At 29.5% G+C, this 7,500-nt stretch overlaps 1 long non-coding RNA gene across 1 annotated transcript in view; it reads left to right on the forward strand.

Annotated features, from left to right (window-relative positions):
- The window catches only part of LOC124953137, a 40,758-nt gene that overhangs the window by 20,989 nt on the left and 12,269 nt on the right, over window positions 1-7,500 (forward strand). The gene's annotated exons all lie outside the window — the stretch shown is intronic.

Here is a 7,500-nt window from a genome sequence, read left to right on the forward strand (position 1 = left end):
AGTATTAAACAGGTTCCTTTAATGTCGTCTTATTTAAGCGAGGAAATTGAAATTAAATGAGGAAGTAGATAAATAACGTATCGAAATAATTGAAAATAGATCTCGTTAATTATATTTACTTTCTTCAAGTTTATTGTTGATCTCATTTTATTGATACGTTCTCCTCTTCCTGTTTTTCCTCCTTTTTCATTTTCTTTTCTCCCCTTATTTTGCTTTTTCTTTCTTTCAAATTTTTTTTTCTTTTTTCTTTTTTCTTTTTTATTTGATGGACCGATCATCCCTTTCTTTTGATACACTCTGTAGTCAGGTGATAGCTAGGTACCCCGCTTCGTATACCCGCATCATAGCAATTTAACTTGCTCACGTGCGAGCGGTTAATGCTCTTACGGGATTTCGAAAAGATCAGCCAGCATTACTACGCTATTAGCGTAACTAAAACCGGCTTGCTTCCATAAACCTGTACTAACATGTAGCTACTTTATTCACGGGCGGCCCATTCATGAAACTCTTAGCCAATTTTCCTCATTGACCGATTGACGCGAGTATAGGATCCACGCAACGGTTCATCAATTTACGTTTCTTCCACGTTAATGAAGCGATGCAAATCTTTAAAGTACTTTCGTAGGTATAAACTGACTTCTTTGTATGCTATTTATCTAGGAATGGATATATAAATAATTAAAATATATTTATTTGATATCCTGGTAGCCAAGAATAATCTAACATATAATCTAATTTATAAGTATTCTATCTATCTATCTATCTATCTTAAATGAGAGAAATATCCAGTTCAACTAACGACGATTTATTTTTATTGAAAATTATTAAGAAATTTTTTTTTTACTCTCACTTAGACGTTATCTTTCCGGTTATTAACTTGATCGTATAATCATTCACGTATAATCATTGTTTACTATCTCGTATATATAACACATCACACCGGTTTCAATTAGTGTTACTCCGTAATCGAACGATGCTCATTATACATGCTCGTCATCGGATAAAATAAACTTTTAAAGTGCCAAGATTATTGCCTCTGATACGTGTCAGAACTTTCTTAAAGTTCCTTTTTTTATTCTTCTCCTCTCTCTTCTCTCATCCTCCGCTTCGCCCCTACTCTCCCATTTATTTCGACTTTATTCCTTCGCTCATAACAGTTATTAACGTTTCAATTTTCAACGACGATCGGTTACTCGTCAATGGCCATTAAAAGATTGATATAAATATTTCAAGTATCATACTTATGTTTTAACATCAATTTATTTTCCCCTACCGTTTCCCGATATTTACAGGAATCATGGATAAATCCTGAAATTATCGCGAAAATGAAAAAAGAAAAGAAAAAACAAAGAATAAAAAATCTTTATAATGTTTCCGAGTATTGATGGTAATGGTGTGAGGAGGAGGGGGGTGGTATTTCTCGTTCGGCATTTGGCATTTGATTAAATGATAATAATAACAACGTGGGTAGGTAGATAGATGGGTACCTACCTAAATTAACCAATGATCGATATAATCATTTTGTTGAGAGAATTAAAACGAATTCAGAAATCGTATCGATATTCTCTGCCACCTATCCACGTATTCATTTTATTTTATCAAGCAGGACATGGATAATACCGTTGATGAACACAAAAATAAAAGATAGAAAAAAAAAAGGAACAGGGCGCACATGTATATAACCTTGTGTATAGTACACAAACATACACAATCGAAGGTTGTTATCTACATATCTACTACCTATTAATAAACTAAACGATCGATAATCAAATATACCTACCTATCTACCTGTATCTTTTAACATATACCTATCTATTCACTTAATTAGTTCGTCGACAAAAGCTGAACTAATTACGAAAATAACAATGATCCATTTAGAACATAATCGAAACGATGATTTAACATTAAACACGAGACAAGAGAATGTTTCAAGTATCGTTGAAAAGATCTCTGTGATCTTTTCTTACCAAGACTTAAAGACGATACTCTTTCTTTCTCTCTCTCTCCCCCTCTCTTTCTTTTTTTTCTCTCTCTCCCTCTCTCTCTCTCTCTCTCTCTCTCTCTTTCTCTCTCTTCCTTTTTCTCTCGTTAAACGATCGATGAGAAGCAGCACGTCCCATACACCGCGAAAGCGCATTCGTCCGGGAGCTTAAAATGCTCCGGGTTTTATATAGAATGTAGTTCATGCTCATCATCCCGCAGATCAGCCGGCTGAGCCGTTCGACAAACTGTTCGAACAAAAAGTACTAAAAAAAAAGAGACAACTCGGTGCAAATAACCTTTGCTGCGTTTCATCCTTCGTCCCTTTCTTTCCATCTCTCTCTCTCTCTCTTTCTCTCTATCTATCTATCTATCTGTCTCTATTCATCTAGATACATATATATCTCTTTCTCTCTTTCTGTTTTCGCGTTATCTCTATTTCTCTTCAAAGCATAGGTACTTACCTACCTCGTGTTGTGTATATACATATATATATATATATATATATATATATATATATAGAGTATATAATATACATACACACACATATACATACATATATATCTACATCTCTCTCTCTATCTCTCTATCTATCTATCTATCTATCTATCTTTCTTCATGTTTCCATCTCCCTTCTTCGTTCCTTACCGCGTAGGGCAAGGCTCATTGATGAAGAGAGAACGGAATTTGAAACTGAGGCAAGCCGCTTACGAAGCTTTCGCGTAAATCACCGGTGAAAGTCACCGTCGAGTTACCAAGTCAATGAATTACCAACCACGACGAGCGAGTAGTACCTACCTACCTACCTACCTACACCGAGGTCACACGCGTCTCCGAGTTAATCGTGACTACTCCATTCCCTTATTCGATCGACAGAAAAGAATTCATCCCTTATGATTCTTTTTTTTTTTTTCTTTCTCTTTCGAAATCAAGTACCTATATAACTATCTAATTATCATTCAAAGATTAAGAACATATAAAATTGTATATCGAGTGACATTTGCAAAACGTTGGATATATATATTTACATTGTTTTATTTATTGTTTATCGATTTGTTTAATTAACTTTTTAATATATTAAAGAATAATAATATTAATAATAATGATAATAATAATAATAATCATAATAATAATAATAAATATATATAGATATATAAATATTGAATATATCTTTAATTTGTCGTTATGATTCAATTTGGTTTTTAACATATAACACTGAAATAGAATGAAATGATCAAATAAATGATAATATAAATGAATTATTAAATAATGGTAATATATGTATAGAATGATAATGTAATATAAATAATTAAGAAGAATATTTATTATCTATTATTATTACCTATTATTATTATTATTATTATTATTATTATTATTATTATTATTATTATTATTGTTGTTGTTGTTATTATTAATCACATTTGAAACGTTTTATATTGATATTTTCTTTTTTTTTTTATCTGTGGATTTCTATTACCACCTTGTATATTCAAGTTGAAATAAAACGATAGGATCTCGATACGATTACAATCGACGAAAGGACTACCGTTCGATCTATCGATTCATTCGAGGTAATACAAATTCGATCGACTACATCGACACGATTCGAACTCCATTCGAGGTATTATATGTCTGAGAAATCCTCCTTACTGCTTACCGTGACAACGAATGTCATTGATAATGATTGATCACGTTACTTTAGATGGAATCACGAGAGAGAGAGAGAGAGAGAGAGAGAGAGAGAAAGAGAGAGAGAGAGAGAGAGAGAGAGAGGTGGCAGGGGGAATTTGAACGGGCCGCTAGAATCTACAATCGTACATCGAGTTATTCTTTTCTAAAAAAGTTTTGCCGGTCATCTCGAACCGATCCCTACGGGAACCCAAAGAAAACTCGCGAGAAGAAGTTTCTTTGCTCTACAGGTGTGTGACATTTTTCAAGTTTTTCAAGAGGAAAAGAAAGAGAGAGAGAAAAAAGGAGGGGAAATCAAATATAATTTTGACATATATTTTGTATCATGCTCCGTTGATACTATCGATTGCATTATCATTGAACTTCTATGGGATATCGTGGGCCTTAAATTTTTCAATTTGATTTTTGGACCCTTAGTTTTAATTCTGACATTTTTTATTTTGTTTTTTAATCTTATAACTTAGCAGCTAATTTTTGATATTTATGATCCCCTTTTGGATCTTTTTTTATTTAAATCTAATTTTTAATATTTCAATCCTTTTGAATCTAATTGTTTGATCCAATTCGAATTGGTTTTAACGAATATCTATCAATTGTATTGAAAATTAAATAATTATAAAAGTACAACCATCAAATGTCTTTGGTTCTGTTAAATAAATAAAATTAGAAAAAAGGAAAGAAAAGAAAAAAAACAAATACAAACATTTTGGGCCTGTTTCATGAGACATAATAAATCTTTAAAAAATAACAATTCGTTACAATAAAAAAAAAAGAAAAAAAAAAAGAAAAATCTATCGATTTTAAAGGAATAATAGAACGACTTTCTCGCGTGTATAATTCGATATGTCCCAGACAATAGTGGACACTCCACGTGGGCTCCCGTGGTGGGCCCAATCCAACAAGCCATTCACGTAATTCTGCAGCGTAATACTCGCGGGACCGACGAAGATATCGATCTCGCGTGTGCAGTCAATAACGAGATTGACTCCCGACGGTCACTCAGTTACACCGTCATCGCTTTACCACGAATTTTATTCACCTTGTCAAAACAGACGAGTCAAGAATCTCGATCATTTCCAGTTATGGGTGAGGGAAGATCCTTTGAAATCTAATAAGAAACCATGACGAATGTCGCTAGAGGAGCTGGCTTTATGGTCTATTCATGGTCGATAGAATAAATTCAAATGACATATTTGCTGTTGACATTGGACATGTAAATACTTAAGATTTAAGACAATAAATTTATATAAATGTTATATTGATATAGGTATAAACAATTAAAAAAAAAAAAAAACCAAAGAAAACAGAAACATTTTTTAATCTCTCATAAAATGTATGATTTGAAAGATAATTGAATAATTAAAAATTCTAAAGCTTTTTATAATATTGATATACTTAAGATAGTTGCACATAAATATTGTCATTATTTTGATATTAGAAATTTAATCTGTAAAGTTTATATGTATTTATAAAGTATTTATTTTTCCTTTCGATTATTACAAGAAAGATTTATGATGGATTTTTTCTTTGAAACAAAAATTTTTTTTTTTTTTTTTTAATACAATATTATACAATTAATGACGATTTATAAAAGCTAATTAATTCAGTTAAACGCATTTTATAATTTTTAATATTCAAATATTTATTATTATCGTCATCTATTTAATCATTATTTTAATTCAACAAACATAAAAGATATCTTTAAGATATATATACACCTTCGAATTTCAAAATCATTTTATGTACGATTAATCTAATAATATAAATATTCATCGCTACGTATCTATTTTATCTGTTGATAATTCTTTAATCATATCAAATAATTTCATTTACATATGTAGATACAGATAACTGAATTATCAAAATAAGTAATAAAATAATTCTAATTTATTTGTAACTCAGTTATTATTTCCATGTTTAAATTTATCTATATATTAAAAATTGAAATTAAAAATATAAATTAATCAATTTTTAATCTTAAATATAACGTTAAGCGTAACATGTGATCGAATATAATAAATCTTCCATACGACGATATCAAATGGGATTTGATCCTTCGTCGCTTGTCTCCATTCCTCGTCACGCTTCGATACACTCAATATAATGCTCATTTAACGCTTCGATCATTTTACCCACAAGTAGCAAACCTAACTACGATATCCGATAATTTACGATATTCTATAATAATTTATAATTACTAACAAAAATTATCATCAACTTGTTTTACAGTAAATCTTAAATTGTCACAATAATATTTTGGAAAATAAAAGACACACAGGAAGTGATCCTAAGTTTTCTCTCTCTCTCTCTTTCTCTCTCTCTCTCTCTCTCTCTCTCTCTCTCTCTCTTTCTCGAAATTTCCCACATTTTTATCCCAAATATCGTACAGGGACTAACGAGTTTTTGATTGGTTGTACGGGCTGTTAGGGACTAAGGTCACAAAATTGGGTAGCTATTCAATGACCACCTGCATGTCAAATTTTTCTTTTTCTTCTTCTTCTTCTTTTACCTTTTCTTCTTATTCTTCTTATTCTTCTTATTCTTCCTATTCTTCCTTTTTATTGTCCGTAAAAATCATTTTCAGAAGCATGAAGTTTCTTAAATAAAACGTGAAGAAAAAGAATAAAAGAAATTTATGGCGATAATATTCGTTAGTGAAAGAATATTTATGTGTTTCATACCTAAACCATATATATATATATATATATATATATATATATATATATATATATATATATATTTGTACATATTTACTTTATATATATTAGCTGGACCGGAAAGTAATGTCGTTTCTATGCATGTCGATATTTGATTGTGATTAAAAATAAAAACTTGTTAAAAATTTATTCGTTTGAATTTAATTTAAGAAAGCGACATTACTTTCCGGTCCCCCTAATATATAGTATAGATACATATATATATGTATTTATATATGCACAATATGTATAAATATGTATATCGATTTTAAATATATTATTGATTGATCAATTAATAATAGCAATTATATCAGTTGCTTTTTTATTAAAATAAAAAAAATCTTATTAATATAGTCTGATAACAAATGAAATAGTTCCAAAAAAAATGATATAGTTCCATTCAAATACATATATTAAATTTTTTTTTCATTATAAATTATTTTACCTCTTTTAGTCAAATAATTCATTCGTATTCAGTTCTGTCATTCGTTTATATCTAATATTCTAATAACAAGTTATCGTATATAATTATGTATTATATCGGTCTTAGCATTTGAAGCAAATACAACCTGATTAATTGCATTATTTTTAATTTTATGGATAACAAAATGTTTAGGACGATGTTCTATTATTTCAAGTAAGACATATCTGATCGTCGGAAGAATTTTTTATTTTTTTTTTTTTTTTTTTTTTTCAAACAAAATTTCAGGGTCTTCGATTTTTTTTTTCTTTTTATTGAAACCTTAAGATTTGTTTCTTGCACGAATTGATTTTTCTTGCTGAATAAAAAAATTTTAACAGATAGAATGTCAGAAAATAAGTCACAATGCAAAAAAGTTCGCTTTTGGATATTTTATAAAAATGTCTGATGATTCACGGCAAATTTTAAGAAGCCACAGATATTTTCCTTTTCTTTTCATTTTCTTTTATGCTTGAAGTTAGAAAAAAATGCTAAAGGAAAAAGGATTAATGTTTCATAAGATATTTTTTTTCTCGAGTGCAATAACGGACGCGCGATAGATGGCAATCAGAATATAAAACTCTTGAAACGAAAATTTTTAATTATACTCTGAACATATATTTCTTTTCTTTTCTTTTTTTTTTATTGTTTTTTTTTTCTGTTTTCTTTTTTTTT

Source organism: Vespa velutina, chromosome 11 (genome assembly GCF_912470025.1).
Source record: "Vespa velutina chromosome 11, iVesVel2.1, whole genome shotgun sequence".
Taxonomy (NCBI): Eukaryota; Metazoa; Arthropoda; class Insecta; order Hymenoptera; family Vespidae; genus Vespa; species Vespa velutina.